Genomic DNA, 17,219 nt, shown 5'->3' on the forward strand with positions numbered 1-17,219 from the left:
CTTTTGTAAAGTGAACTTCTGCCTCCTCCGGCAGACTTGTCTAATTCTTAACACTTGTGTACTTTTTTATTTTGCTTATGAAAATGAAAGTTGCCTCTAACAGCATACTTTGTTCTTTTGTAAAGTAAACTTTTGCCTCCTCCGGCATACTTTTCTAGTTCTTAACACTTGTATACTTGATGTTTTGCTTATGAAAATGAAAGTTTGACTCTAGCGGCATACTTTGTTCTTTTGCAAGGTGAACTTCTGCCTCCTCCGGCATACTTGTTCAGAACTTTGCCTGATTATTTTTTGTCAACTGAAGTTATTATAATTTCAAGTCTAAGTCATTGAGCATTGTATACTAATCAAATGGAACGTATAAACTAATCAAAATCAGAACAAAGCAATAAATTTGATCAATTCTGTGTTGTTGAGTAAAATTATGATTCGCAATGTTGAATCTCAACTGAATATCAGTTGTTTAGTTCATAGAAGATGATTTGTTATTATTTTCAAATATTAACAAATCTAAACTTAATAAAGCATCAAATTGAGTTGAATTACGTTCAATTGAAACGCTATATATTATGTATTTATCTTTTCCGATGTTGTAGCAGCAAAATCAATGGAGATTTCTCCGGTGAAATGTTGAAACGATGGAACGATTGAAAGGTTTGTTGTTGGAATGATGGATAGGTTTAATTGGATGTTTGGGGTTCGTTACAGACTTTCAGGTTTTTATATGTGATGGGTAGGGGTAGTAACATCTTTTCTTATTATTTTTTAGCTTAGAAGGGCAAATATTAAAGATCACGCATTACGGGGGCAAACATTAAAGACCAACACATTTGAAGGGCATTCGCGCGAATTGCCCTTCAAATTACTAAAGGTGACGTGCAGGGTCCACCCCACATCAAAACCCAATTAAATTTGGAATTAAGAAGATTGGGGTATAAAATGTAATTTTTAAAATTTCTTAATCTTTTACAAACTATAAAAAAAACCCAAAACACCCACCCATTATACTAAAACACCCACCCAATATTCAAAACTTCCCAAACCGTTCCTCCCCACAACTCCCTCGCACTTCTTCCATATTTCAAAATCAAAACTCCCAAGCAAACAGTTAATCTCCTTCACTTGGATGTCTCTCATCTCTCTTCTTTTCTCGTCATCTTTTTTTTCACCCTCGTCTATAGGTGCCGTTGCTGCTGCTTCTTCTTTAATATCAAGGTAAAGTTTTTGTTTCGCTTGTTCCAAAAGTTATTTGGTAGAAATTGATGATTTTGGTTGTAGAAAAAGAAGAAGAAGAACATGGGTTTGTCTTCAATGTTGTTTATTTTGTTGTTCCTTGTTCGAGAAACCCTTATTTAGGGTATTTGTTTGACTTGTTGGGGGGTTTTGCGTTTGTAAATAGCGTACATTGTTCTCAAATTATGGTTTTTTGTGATGTTTTTGTTCTTGTTCTCCTTAAGATTTCGAAAAAATGGCTTGCAATCTTGTTGACTTTTTCGAACAGATGAGTAAGTTGCTGCAGCAACTTCAGCACTTGTTTGACAGTTGCAGACAGTTGCTGAGGTTGCTTGCTTTAAAAACCTCTATTTAGTGTATTTGTAGTGAAATATTGTTGTTGGTGTTGGTGTTAGTGTTGGTGTTGGTGTTGGTGTTGGTGTTGGTGTTGATGTTGATGTTGGTGTTGGTGTTGTCCTGTTATGGTATGGTTTAGGAAAAGAAAGGATAAACAATTATTGCACATACATTTGGTGTATTTTGTTTAACTTGTATGATTGTGTATCTGTAGTAGACGATTTGGCTGTTGTCTTGGAAGTAGATGCTTGTTGTTTTGGTTTGGTTTAAGTGTTTAGGAAAAACTTGGATAAAATCCATCTTGTTGTTGTTATTGTTGTTTTTGTTGTTGTTGTTGTTGTTGTTGTTGTTGTTGTGTGTTTGTAGTGAAATAAATGATTTTTTTTCTGTTGTTGTCCTAGTATGGTTCAGGGTTTAGAAGTGGATATCCAATAAATGATTTTTTTGTTCTTGTCCTAGTATTTATCTGGTTCTGTTTATAGAAGCTATGTCCAACAAATTTTTAGTTGTTGCAACATATACACTTGTCCCAACAAGTATACAATATGTGGCAACAACTACAAATGTGTTGGACATAGCTTCAGTTTTTTGGTTCTGTTTTGTAGAAGATATCCAACAGATTTTTAGTTGTTGCAACAAGTTATACACTTGTTTCAACAAGTATACAATATGTTGCAATAACTACAAATCTGTTGGACTTAGTTTCAGTCTTTTGGTTCTGTTTGTAGAAGATGTCCAACAGATTTATAGTTGTTGCAACAAGTTATACACTTGTTGCAACAAGTAAACCATATGTTACAACAACTACAAATCTGTTGGACTTAGCTTCAGTCTTTTGGTTCTGTTTGTAGAAGATGTACAACAGATTTATAGTTGTTGCAACAAGTTATACACTTGTTGCAACAAGTATACCATATGTTGCAACAACTACAAATCTGTTGGACTTAGCTTCAGTCTTTTGGTTCTGTTTGTAGAAGATGTCCAACAGATTTATAGTTGTTGCAACAAGTTATACACTTGTTGCAACTAGTATACCATATGTTGCAACAACTACAAATCTGTTGGACTTAGCTTCAGTCTTTTGGTTCTGTTTGTAGAAGATGTCCAACAGATTTATAGTTGTTGCAACAAGTTATACACTTATTGCAACAACTATACAATATGTTGCAACAACTATAAATCTGTTGGACATTGCTTCAGTTATTTGGTTGTGTTTGTAGAAGATATACAACACCTTAATCACTTATTCAACAACTGAAGAATCTGTTGCAACAACCTATTCACTTGTTGCAACAGTTACATCATTTGTTGCAACAAATTCTTCAGTTGTTGGGGAATTCTGTTACTTGTTGTATTTTGTTTGATCAAATGTTGCACTTCTTATTATTTGTTTGCTTTGAATGATGCACTAATCAGTTGAAGCTTTTTTTTTTTCTCCTGTGTGTAGATAAAATGTCTCCAGCCAAAAGAAAAGTTGAGAAATCAACTGAGGGTCATAGAGATAATAAAAAAGCTAGAGTGCAATCATCATTAGAGAATCTTGCTGATTTAGCAAAATCTATTGTTGAATCAGCAAATATAGAGGACAGAGACAGCCAAACTGACAATCAATCCTCAGAAAGAGAGGAAGTACAGAGCCAAGAAGCAGTAGATACAAATGAACAAAGTGAAGAAGAATTAGAAGCTGAAGAAACTGCTGATGGAGTAGATGGATTGGATGAAGATGATGAAAAGGGCAGTGCTTCCGAAAATACAGTTCAATTGTCGACGTTCATAGCTGAATTAAGAACAAAGAAGAGAAATAGTGTGAATGCCAATTTAATTGCAGAATCTTCTAGTAGATTGGACATAGATCATAACAGACCTTCCATTGCTGAGGTCGTCAAGGTTTTCAGTATTGACAAGTATGCCGTGAGGATGCCATTGAATGAAAATAATGATTTGACCGTTAATCTTACGGTCAAATCAGGCATGGGCAAAAACTTTGATAAGTTATCTTAAAAAGCAGGGGTTGGAGGATTTCTTTAGGAAAAGTTGTTTTGGGGTGTATTTGGATCTGCCTGAAGGGACCGGTGCACGGTTTCAAATGAAAATGGTATATGGGCTTATGAAGCGTAGAATTCTTTCGGATGCAAAGGATGAGCTTTGGATTAATTACTGTGACATGCCAGTGTGCTTTGGCTTGAAAGAGTTTGTCATAGTTATTGGCCTTAGATGTCATCCTTGTGAGCCTCCTATTGTTGTATTGAATAAGCCAGCCCGGACTAGCAAGACAGCCAAAGAAGCCAAGAAAGTAGGAAAGGGTGGAAAAGATAAGAGTGGAACTGGTTTGGTGGAGTTAGTTGGAAAAAGCTACAAAGGAGATAAGTTGCTTGTAGATTTGCAGTCCAAAACCATGTCAAAAAAGCATAAGCAGTCCTTGTGTTTAGTTTGGTTTGTGCACTGTGTTCTTATGGCAAAAGATACAAGTCTGAACATACCACTTGGTTTGCTTAAACTTGCGGAGGACAATGAGGCATTCAACAACCATGGATGGGGTCGGGAAAGCTTCAAGTTGACTGTTGACTATTTATCGAAAGAGCTTAAGCCAACAGTGAAGACAGTCAATTTATATGGCTTCCCTTGGGCTTTCATGGTAAAGCATTTGCAATGTCAATTTCTTGTACTTTTTGTATTTATATCATCATTCTGATTTTGATGGTATCTTGTTTTCTAGGCTTGGGCATTTGAAGCCATTCCTCACCTACGACAACAAGTGAAGGACTACCCTTCAGAAGTGTCTTTTCCAAGAATGCTTAGATGGCTGACTGCAAAGAGCAACACAAGATTGAGTGTTGATCTTTTTAACCCTCCTTTGGAAGAGGTAAGCCTTAAGACATATATATAGAATAAACTTGGTCATCTGCAACAACCTAGTTATCTGTTGCATTTCATGATTTAGGACCATTTTAATATATCTACTTTTTTGTTGTAGGTTGTGCACTCGTGGCTTGTCCCGACAGTACGGGAGTTGGAGATGCCATTCCTTGCTTCCTTTGTGCCATTACAATCTGTTCTTGATAAAATGATTGAGGGGATGAAATTAGAATTGGCTGGAGTGACAGCCATCAAAAGGGAATTAGTTGTGGTAGATGTTGGTGGTGGTGGTGTTATTGCTGGTGGTCAACCTGCTGTTGATGACGTTGCGGCAGAAATTGCCGGTGAAAAAATAATAGATGATGATGTTGATTTTGGTAGACAAACTCCAATTGGTGGTGTTGTTGGTGGACAAACTCCAATTGGTGGTGATGTCCGTGGACAAACTCCAATTGATGGACATGTTAGTTGTGGCGGATTTGGTGGTAGATTTTCCTTTGTTGGTGCCGACACATCGAAATGTGCTTGTGAATGCACCTATTGCAAGCAACGAATGGATGATTTGATAAATAATGTTGAGGAGTTGGTGAAGGTACAAAAAGACACAAATTCTGCTTTACAGAGTTTGTTATCCAAGAGGGGTGTCAATCCATCCAAGAAGATGACCTCACCCTATACTCCTATTCGCATTCGCAAGAAGGGAAAAGCAATTTCCAAGGCACTTGTTGATGTTAGGTCAAGGAAATCTTCTACACCCCACAAGGCAGCTGATGTTGTTGATCTTAAAAAAGTAAATGTGTATAAGCATGCAGATGCTCTGTTACACCTCAGAAATTTCTCCGTGAACGTACAATGAATAGACCAACGAAGAGTATGAGTGTACGATGTTTTACTGAGAAGGGAATAACGATTCATGAATTTCTGGAAATAAGAAAGTTGTAGAATTTCAATTCAGCCAGTGGTCGTAAAACAAAATACGACCCGTAAAGTGATTTACGGACCGTATACTGCCATCGTCCTCCAACGTTCCAAAAATTTTGACTTTCTGTCCAAAGTTTAAATGGTAAAATACGACCCAGTTTACGGACCGTAAACTGAAATACGACCCGTAAACTGTGGCTGTAAACCATTGTCACGACCCGTCTAGGGGCCGTGACGAGCACCCGATACTTGTACCGAGCACCCCTTGTCTATCGGTTTACCTTTACCTCTTAGCAAGCCATGTAAACAGAGCCATTTTTTTTTTTGAACATTAACATTAGCGGCGTCATTCTGAACATAGACTAATAAACTTCGTTATCACTTATACATCAACATTAACATGCCAAAACACCATATATCTAACTGTACTTAACTGACTGTACATAACTGTCTACGAGCCTCTAGACGTAGTACACTTATACATAGAAAGGGCTGAGTACTGCCGTGCCCGAATATATATACACAAAATAGTACCAAGGAAGTGAGGCTCCGGAATAACTGGAGCACTGTCAACACTCCTGGTAGAGCTTCTAAGTATCAAATCGGCCTGTCTGCTGACCTGCGCGGCATGAAACGCAGCGTCCACAAGAAGGGACGTCAGTACGAATAGTGTACCGAGTATGTAAGGCATGAATAGTAATATACAGAAAATATGAATCATGTATAATGACATAAGAGAGTTACAACACATGTCCTGGGATAGAAACATAACCTGTATATATATATACCCTTGGCAGGTGCTATGCGTACTTAGCTTTCCTTTAAGAATCTTTCCTTGTTCATATACATATACATATAAAATAGGACATCTCATATTGCCGAGGCGTCGGCAGCCGATCCATTTAACCATAAATATACACATCCCGCGTCCGGGACGATATCATATCATGTAATGCCAACTGATCAGGTGGATATGCGTTCATAACGCTCTACCCTTACCTCCATTTCCCCCGTATACATATGCATATATCATGTACATATATCAACGTCTATAGCTCTCTAGCTCTTTTATCATATACATATACGTGTGTCATGTAGGTACATCAGCGTCTATAGCGCTCTGGTGCTTTTATCATATACATATACGTGTGTCATGTAGGTACATCAGCGTCTATAGCGCTCTAGCTCTTTCGTCATGTGCATATTTTAAAAATATAAACGCATATCCTACATACATTTACATGTCTTATATGCATTTACGTATCCTATAAACATATATCTCATATGCACGCAGGAGAGCCCAAAGAAGCATCATGTAGTCATCGGAGTGACGTAAAGTCGGTAACCTCCGATTACATTATAGAATACTCGTGATCGCTTTGTCTTACCTTGAAGGAACGAGTATTTTAAGGTGAGACTATCAACGGGAAATAATATTAAAGTAAACGTAGAATGAAATCGGGGCATCATAGATGACAGTTCATAGACTTTGAAATCTTTTAGAAAATAAAGTCATAGCTAGGAAATATAAATAATATTCAAAAATTAGTTTATCATTTTCATGTTTACATAAGATACTTAGCTTAGTCATCTTAGTCATAGAGTCGTTCCGGTAGTACGTATCATAGGCATATTCTCTTATCTAACATCATTGTTATCATTATCATCATGGAAGTGCCCTCGTTAGAGGAGTCATAGTATTTATCATTTGGTAACGAAATCGGGATCAAAGGTTCCCTTTGGATTCACTTCAAGTAAGTCAAGCAAGACTGTAAGGAAAAATCCGAGAGTAGTGGACCCACCTCGGGCCGGATGGGGTGACGTATATGATTTACATATATTACGTGTCATGTCATTACTTGTGAGGGTCCTAGGGTAATCGGGTCCCACTTATGCAAGTTCTAGGGGTTTAAGAGGTCTTTCCATCATTTGCACACTTTCTAGTTCAATTCTATTGAACAAAAAGTGGAAAACTTTAGGTGCGGATTCCGGGGAACCGAGTTGTCCCCGAGGCTCGTACCCAACTTATTTCAACTAAGACATGCCATAGAAAGAAGGGTGAAGCCTTACATACCTCTTTCCGCTTCTTTTGCTATTCCGAATTCACGTTGCAATCTCGTCAAAATCTGCAAATTGGTCACATTTACCCAAACTTTCATTAGGGTACTTAGAGTTAGAATCTTAAGGAACCACTTGGCTACCGAAATTTCGGCAGCACTTCCTCTGTAAATATAGCATCCTCAACATTCAACATAGCCAAATTCTCATCAATCACAATCCGGGAATTCAAACCCGGCCAAACTTTTAACATAATTCAACAATCACACTAAAAATTCACATATTCCATTCAAGGTGCATTCCAACACTTCAATTAACATTCTACCTCCTTCAATACTCTCCAATTCCAATGAAACAACAATAACCTTATAATACATATATTCCAACAACATCATAGTAATACCATTACATGTCTTCCATACAAAAACATTATTTTCAATTTACACAAACTTCCAATTGCCAATACTTCACCAAACTTATCAAGTCTTTATTTGCGATATAACATCTACAACACAACGATTAAGATATTAATTACAACTCGCTCATTATTCTTTCACAACTCACCAATATACATGACTATACATCAAGTATACACAGCCACATATACCATGCACACTCACACGGCTCCAACATGTATACACCACTACAATCTCTCCAAACTCAATCAACTTCCATTTTCCACATATCATTCACAACAATAACAACTAAACACTAATTAAAATAATTGAAGCATGACTCCTACACATATATATATATACACGCCCATATACTATATTTCTCTCCTTCATGAATTTCATCCATTTTAGCATACTACAACACATATAAACCATATATAACACATAAAACAAGATCAAAACTCACCTTTCTTCTTCAACTTCTCACTTGACTACAACTTGACAACTTGTATGATTTTGAATTTTTCTTGCTCCAACAACAACTCCACCTTGTTAATCACCCTTTACTTGGTAGAAAATGATTTTTGGAGAATTTTTGCAAATGTTTCTTGTGAAAATTGCTCTTGGCCGAAATGGCCTTAAGTTTTTCTCCTCTCTCTCTTGTTCTTGCTTTTCTTGAAATTTCTAGAACATTATGTGGAATAAGATGACTTAGTCATCTTATTTATTGACCAAATTTTATTTAATATGGGCTTGGGCCATAACCATGTCCGGTTGGGCCTCACAAATTTGGGCCTTATTATTTTTTTGATTTTTTTTGGGCCAACTCGGTTTGGTCCCGAGTTGGGCCTAGCCCACTGACCTTTCGACCTTAAAACGTTCATATCTCCTTGTACCGACGTCACCTGGGCACCCACGACCTATGGTTGGAAAGCTAATTCAATTATCTACAACTTCTATATCTTGATACTTTTCCAAATTCCAAACTTATAATACCGTTTTTGCCCCTTGAAGTCAGATCACCCGAAAACGTTTTCTTAAAAATATTCGTTTGGAGGACTTCTACTTTGATTTGGCCCAAGGGTCCTTCTTGAGTTGTGTTTAACTTCTCATATGTGATTCATATGAATTTTCAGATGTCCCAAAAAAAATCTCGATGTGTGGGTCCCACCTCAGCAATTAATCTGACGTTCAAAAATACGGGATATAACAACCATCATGACCTCCAGCAAACCTTTCTGGTTTTGATATGCTTAAATACGACCACGTTCTACGGCCCGTAAACTAGTATACGGTCCGTAAACTGTGGTTTACGGCCACTGTACACCCCGACGACTGTTCATTAAAAATCAGATTTTGTGATTATTTTTAAGTGACTTTCTCATTCATTTTCATTCATATTTCATCTAAAACCTTCAAGAACCCTCTAGAACTTATCCAAACATTTCATCCACAAAATTTAAGAGAATAAAAGGGAGATCAAGATCAACAACACCAAATCCATGAAACAAAGTGTGTGAAACTCAAGTGAAGTTCATCCAAACCAAGAAATTCCAAGGAAGGAAAAATAGGGTTTTGAGGAAGGAGGAAGAACTCCACTCTAGGCTTGTTCCACCACCATCTAAGGTAAGTTTTATGACTTTAGCATGTTGTTTAAGGTATTGGAAAGCTAAGATGCTTGAATTGTAGAAAGACATGGAAAATGGGTCATAAAATGTGAATAGTGCCATAGTTGAATGATAGTTGGATTGAATTATGAATGTTGATGAGTTGGGAGTATAAATATGTTATAAATGACGTGTAGACCATAAAATAGGTATGATGTATGAGAAAATGTGATGGTGAGCAAAAACCCGTAAATGTGGAGAAATTGGAGAAAAATGGTGGAATGTGGTAAATGTAGATAAATGACGATTGTTGATACGATATTGTTAGTGTTGTTGTGAATGTTTGGTAGTTGAAATGAAACATGGAAAAGTAGTAGAAACAAAGGAAATGCTGCCCAATTTTCCCTAGAGAATAGTCACGCGTTCTTGTAGTCGATTAACTGACGTTGATGCGAATTCTCTTGAAGGTAAAGACGCGAATATTGAAGAGGAACGATCAAGCGGTAGAATAGCTAAAGGAAAAGGTATGTAAGGCTTATCTTCTCTTTCAAAAGGCATGAATCCTTCAAGTCTCATATAATCCTTCTGCAAAATGAAGCCTATGAGTTCTTCAATATATTGAATTACATACGAATATGATGGTGATGATAATGAGCTACAGTATAGCGATTCAAGGAATTGTGGCATGATGTTCCTATAAGGCTAATGATGTTATCTTTGTTAACACTCGCCTTATGCTCTATTTCCTTCAAGGCGAGGCACGATACTCATAAACGTTCATAATATACGCGGGGGCTCTCGACCTTACGTCACCCCGACATTGTTATAGATTGTTCATAAGCCTCAATGTATGTCCTATGACCAATATTTCGAGAAACTGCGAGTCTATGTTCATAAAAGATTTCATGTGAGATAAAGGTAAGAGATAAGCTATAGAAATGATAATGGAAATGATGAGCTTAAGCCCAAAGATTATAAAGACTATCATGCGATATTTATACGAAATTCATGCTACGAATATGATGTGATTTTCATAGATTTTCTTTAAATTTAAATGTGTGCATTAATTAAAGGTTATTATAAGCTTATAAGATGTATGTGATGGCTATGATAATGATGAGACATATTGATCCTTGTATGATGCATGTGATATGGTCGAGCCACTACGTAGCCGAATATGGAAGATATGTATGTGATAGTGTCGAGCCACTACGTGGCCCGAATACGGATACTGTCGAGCCACCACGTGGCCGAATACGGATATTGTCGAGCCACCACGTGGCCGAATACGGATATTGTCGAGCCCTACGTGGCCGAATACGGATAATGTTTTATGTGTATGATAAGCTACTGCACTATGATGATGAATTATATGACATGATGATGTATACGCTATGATGGTTCATGTACGACGATTATGTATATGCGATATATGTATGAAATGTATTCACCCTTAAAGGTCGCGCAGGTTTTGCCTTCACCTTATGACTTATGATTTCTCTATTATGTTTGTTTCATTCATGTCTTACATACTCAGTACAATATTTGTACTGACGTCCGTTTTCTTTGGACGCTGTGTTCATGCCCACAGGTAGACAGGGAGACGGTGTAGACCTTTAGGAGCTATCAGCAGATTTGCAGAAGCACTCCATTATTCCGGAGGTGCTAATCGGGCTTATACTTTTGTGTATATACATATGTATAAATATTTTGGGCACGACGGGGTCTTGTCCCGTCCATATGTCTAGTACTCTAGTAGAGGCTCGTAGATACGTATGTCTGGGTTATATGGTCTCACAAGGTCACTACTGTATATACGAAGATATGTGTACATTATCTTTTGATAGCAAAAGGGCTTATGTATATAAAAGTATTTATGTTCTGCAATGAAAATGATTTTCTTATGATTATGAGTTATGAACGAAAAAAAGAGGTTTAATGAGTATGATGAGTAGTAGAACGAGCGGTGCTTGGTGGTCAGCCCCGGGTACCCGTCACGGCCCCTAGCTGGGTCGTGACATGCTCAAAAAATGAAAAAGCTTGAAAAATTCATCAATGCCAAGAAGAGCAAGGGTACGGCATGAATTTAAGGCCGATGACTTCAGGATAATGACAAGCATGGAAGATTGGTGGCTGGCTAGTGTAAGTTTGAAAACAACAATTATTGTTGTTGAAACAAGTCTTATTTTGATTGTATTAGTTGCAACAAGTTATATATTTGCTGCAACGAGTGGAACACTTGTTGCAACAAGTATTGGTCTTGTTGCAACAACTCTCCTAGTTGTTGGGGTTTGCTTACAGCAGTTGGGTCTATTTCCCCAACTGCTGTAAGCAAACTCCAACAACTAAGTGAGTTGTTGCAACAAGTGTGAACTTGTTGCAACAAGTATTGGTCTTGTTGCAACAACTCACCTAGTTGTTGGAGTTTGCTTACAGCAGTTGGGTCTGTAAGCAAACTCCAACAACTAATCTGTTTCAACAAGTTACTAATCTGTTGCATTATATAATACATTTGTGAAAGAAGTTGCAACAAATTACTAATCTGTTTCAACAAGTTACTAATCCGTTCCAACAAGTAACTAATCTGCTGAAACAAGTTACTAATCTGTTGCAACAGATCATACAGTCGTTGAAAGAAGTTGCAACAAATTACTAATCTATTTCAACAAGTTACTAATCCGTTCCAACAAGTAAATAATCTGCTGAAACAAGTTACTAATTTGTTGCAACAAATCATACATTTGTGGAAAGAAGTTGCAACAAATTACTAATTTGTTCCAACAAGTTACTAATCCGTTCCAAAAAGTAAATAATCTGCTGAAACAAGTTACTAATCTGTTGCAACAGATCATACAGTTGTGGAAAGAAGTTGCAACAAATTACTAATCTGTTCCAACAAGTTACTAATCCGTTCCAACAAGTAAATAATCTGCTGAAACAAGTTACTAATCTGTTGCAACATATCATACAGTTGTGGAAAGAAGTTGCAATAAATTACTAAAAATTGCTTAAGTATATATATTGATCAATAAATAGGATTGATTTCCATTGTTTATCACTAAATGTGGGTGAATCCCATCAATTCACTTCAATGATCACTCCATTTAGTGCGTATTAGAGTTAGTTGATCATCTATCCTGACCCAAAACACCATGAAATTGCTTAAGTATATATATTGATCAATAAATAGGATTGATTTCCATTGTTTATCACTAAATGTGGGTGAATCCCATCAATTCACTTCAATGACCACTCCATTTAGTGCGTATTGGACTTAGTTGATCATCGATCCTCACCTAAAACACCATGAAATTGCTTAAGTATATATATATTGATCAATAAATAGGATTGATTTCCATTGTTTATCACTAAATGTGGGTGAATCCTATCAATTCACTTCAATGATCACTCAATTTAGTGCGTATTGGACTTAGTTGATCATCTATCCTGACCCAAAACACTATGAAATTGCTTACGTATATATATTGATCAATAAATAGGATTGATTTCCATTGTTTATCACTAAATATCACTAAATGTGGCTGATATGCATTGTTTATCACTAAATGTGGGTGAATCCCTTTATTGATCACTAAATGTGGGTGAATCAAGTAGTATCTGTTGGAGCAAGTTTAGTATCTGTTGCAGCAAACTAAGTAAGTTGTTGAACAAGTCCTTACTCTTGTTGGATAAAACACAACAAGTTACCCATTTTCTGTAACAAGTCACTCTACACTTTTGATTACCATTGTTTATCACTAAATAAAAATTTCAGCTTACGTGTCAATTTTTAAGAATAACAAAATAAAAAACTGATTTTTCTTTTAAAAAATTTATTTTTAAAACCCGTTTTTTTAAAAAAAAAAAAACTAAAAACGCGAATTTAAAAACTGAATTTTCTTTTAAATAAAAAGTTAAAACCCTTTTTAAAAAAAAAATTGAAAATTTGATTTTTTTTAAAACCCATATGTTTTTTAAAAAAAAAAAAAAACTGAAAACATGAATTTTTTTAAAATATGGAAAAATGGATTTGTTAAAAATATGGAAAGCTTGATTATTTTTTTTTTAAAATGTCTTAAAAGATCTTGATTTTCATGATATCATTTTCTTAGGACACTTTTATTTTTCAAATAAAATCCGGAAAAAGTGTTTTTCTTGTCAAAATTTGAAAAAAACTGATTTTTTATAAAATTTTGAAAAAATTAGTTATTTTTTTAAAATGTGGAAAACTAGATTTATATTCATATTTTAAGAAAATACAGATTTTTAAGAAAAAAAATTAAGTTTTCCCGTTTTTTATGTTCCTCACTCTCTCAAATAGAGTGAAACACACTCTCCTTGCCACCGTCAACCTTAAGGGGGTAAAATATTATGGTTTTAAATAGTTTAGGGGGGTGATAGGAACAAAAATTAGGTAAGGTGTGTCGTAGTAAAAACGCTACTAGGTGAGGGGGGTAATGATGCCTTATCCCTAATTAAAACTTGAGTCACTCCACTTGTTAGAAAAAACCCAACATATAACTTAGTTGCATCTGCTTAAAAACTCCGATTTTTTGTAATATGTTCAACGACTTACTAGTTGCTGCAACAAGTCCTGTTACTTGTTCGATAAAACCCAACAAGTTACAGAGCTGTTGCAACAAATTCATTACTTGTTGGAAACTGTACAACAATTTATTAACAAGAATATTTACACAGTGATTTGAACACGAACAACATATCATATAAACCAAGTTCATAATCACCAAGAATATAACTTACCATGTTAAGAAATAATAACATTAAAATGTCATAAAGATCCAACAGATAACTATTATTACAACACAATGCAATCTACAACTATGGAGCATTTCGGCTTGGACATATTGTTTTTTTGTGGCCAACTGTTTTGCATAATGAGCATTTGTTTTTCCGCATAGCCCTCTTTGTCCACCTTCTTCCGTGTTTGCTAGAACTTAAAATCTTCACATCCCTTGGCCACCACTTGCACTTCAGATGTTCACATCTAAAGCAATACACACTTCGCGAATTGAATGACATTCCTTTATAAAAACCTGTTTCATCATCTTGAACATGGCTGGACTATGACGATTGTGCAGCACACGGTGTATTACTCGCAAGTTCGGGTATAGGGATCGGCTCACCCCCACTTCCATGGGGCTTCACACTTCTATTATCTGGAATATCCATATCCACCCCTTCCAATTTAACATTTAATACATCTTGTTGGTCTTGAGCTAAATTATGGTTCTCGACCGGGCTTCCAACCACGTATACCCTTAAAATGGGCCTAGCTACATCTTTCAAATAAGTACGCAAACGACTCTGATCGGTTATCTTAAAAGGCAAGACCCTCTGGTTTTCAAAAGAGCTATGCATGTAAGTGATGACAAGGTCTTTCGGTTCACAAGTTAATTCACAATAGTTAATGATTAAGTTCACAAAATCATCAAACTCAACATCTCTTGGGACAGTCATCGCTATCGTCTCTAACATGTGACTACCCTCCCATCGCCAAATATATCGATTTTTCACCTCGATCCATTCACGATGGCAATCAACACCTATTATTATTGAGTCCCCCATTAATGGTGCATGAAGATATTTTGTTTTAAGAAAATCAGTCATGACCAGCGCAACTCAAAGGCCACTTAAATTTATGATTAAGTTCATAGTTGAGTGGTTTTTTCCTGTAATTTTGGACCCAAATTAGTTAACTTAATCACAACTTTGAGTGGCCTTTGAGCTTGGATGTTCAAAGTTGTCACAACTAGTAATTACAATGCTTGAATGTCAAGTGTTGAAATTACTCTAGGTGACAGCTTTGACCACCCCAAGCCCAAAGGCCACTTAAATTTATGATTAAGTTCATAGTTGAGTGGTTTTTTCCTGTAATTTTGGACCCAAATTAGTTAACTTAATTACAACTTTGAGCGGCCTTTGAGCTTGGATGTTCAAAGTTGTCACAACTAGTAATTACAATGCTTGAATGTCAAGTGTTGAAATTACTCTAGGTGACAGCTTTGACCACCCCAAGCCCAAAGGCCACTTAAATTTATGATTAAGTTAGTGTTGAGTGGTTTTTTCCTGTAATTTTGGACCCAAATTAGTTAACTTAATCACAACTTTAAATGACTTTTTGGAACAAATAACTGACTTGTTGCAACAAGTAGGTTACTAGTTGCAACAGCTCGCTTATTTGTTGGAGATAGCTTCAGTTTTTTATCTGTCTCATATCAAAATGGAACAACTATATGACTTGTTGGAACAACTAACGTACTTGTTGCAACAAGTATGTAACTTGTTCCAACTACTTGGTAACTTGTTGGAGACATCTTCAGTTTGTCTGTTTGATAACAAAATGCAACAACTAAGTGACTTGTTGGAACAAATAACTGACTTGTTGCAACAAGTAGGTTACTAGTTGCAACAACTCACTTATTTCTTGGAGACAGCTTCAGTCTCTGTCTCTGTTTCATAACAAAATGGAACAATTATATGAATTGTTATAACAACTAGCATACTTGTTGCAACAAGTATGTAACCTGTTCCAACTACTTGATTACTTGTTGAAGACAGCTTCAGTTTTTGTCTCTTTCATAACAAAATGCAACAACTAAGTGACTTATTGAAACAAATAACATACTTGTTGCAACAAGTAGGTTACTAGTTGCAACAGCTCACTTATTTGTTGGAGACAGCTTCAGTCTCTGTTTCATCCAACAACTGTAAAATATGTCCAACAACTGCTGTAATTGATGCAGCAAGTATCATACTTGTTGCAACAAGTAACTCAGTTGTTGGAAAGAGTAGGAGCTCTCCAACAGATTTCACAGTTATTGCATAAAGTACAACATCTGTTGTAAATTATTTATTCACATTTTTTGTAATTGTTGCAACTAATTAGTAAATCTGTTGCAACAACTTCATAATTTATCAACAACTCTTGCAGAAACACTAGGACTACAACAGCTGATGCAAAAAGTTCAGAAGCTCTTACACAGCAGCTTTAGAACTTGTTGCAACAACTATACTGCTGTAACTACGAATCTGGGAAAATCAGTAAATAAGGCAACTATACCTAGATGAACAATTGAAAGAAACAGTATTGTTTAACTTACCAATGGACCCGAAAACACTTATGAAGTAATGCCAGTGCTACACAAATGACATTCAATCAAAAAATTGTAAAATCAGATGATTTTTTTTTCTTGAGCAATGGCGGATGAAGAAGAAGAAGAAGAAAGCAGGGGCGGACCAAGAAGAAGAAGAAGAAGAAGAAGAAGAAGAAAGCAACACGAAGAACAGATGGGAAGAACAAAAATGGAGGAAACGGCGCTGAAGAGGATTTTTTCCCCCCGATTTTTGTATTTTAGGGTTTATAGTGGTTGGGTCAAAGTGTTAAAAATAAAACTTTGGGGCAAAGTATTAAAAGTAAAGTTTAGGGTCAAAGTGTTAAAAATAAAACTTGAGGGCAAAGTATTAAAAATAAAATAGAGGGCCAAAGTGTCAAAAATGAAACTATTGGGCAAGCTCAAAGGCCCTTAATCACTAATCAAATTTAGTCACCTCTACTCAATAATTAAAACTTGAATCATCTCCCTTCAATTTTAAAACTTAAAAGTCGCTTATAATTAAATGGCCCCTTATACTCCCTCCGTCCCACTTTCTGTTTTATAGCCGTTTTGGCCGGCTTATTTTTTTGCAGAAGTATTTATTTTTTCAATAACTGTTATTTTAAAAAAATTAAGGTATTTGACCAAGATTTTGGAACAAAATAAGTACTTTTGTGGAGTAGCAGAAGCAATTTTTT

This window comes from Lycium barbarum, chromosome 4, assembly GCF_019175385.1.
Source record: "Lycium barbarum isolate Lr01 chromosome 4, ASM1917538v2, whole genome shotgun sequence".
Taxonomy (NCBI): domain Eukaryota; kingdom Viridiplantae; phylum Streptophyta; class Magnoliopsida; order Solanales; family Solanaceae; genus Lycium; species Lycium barbarum.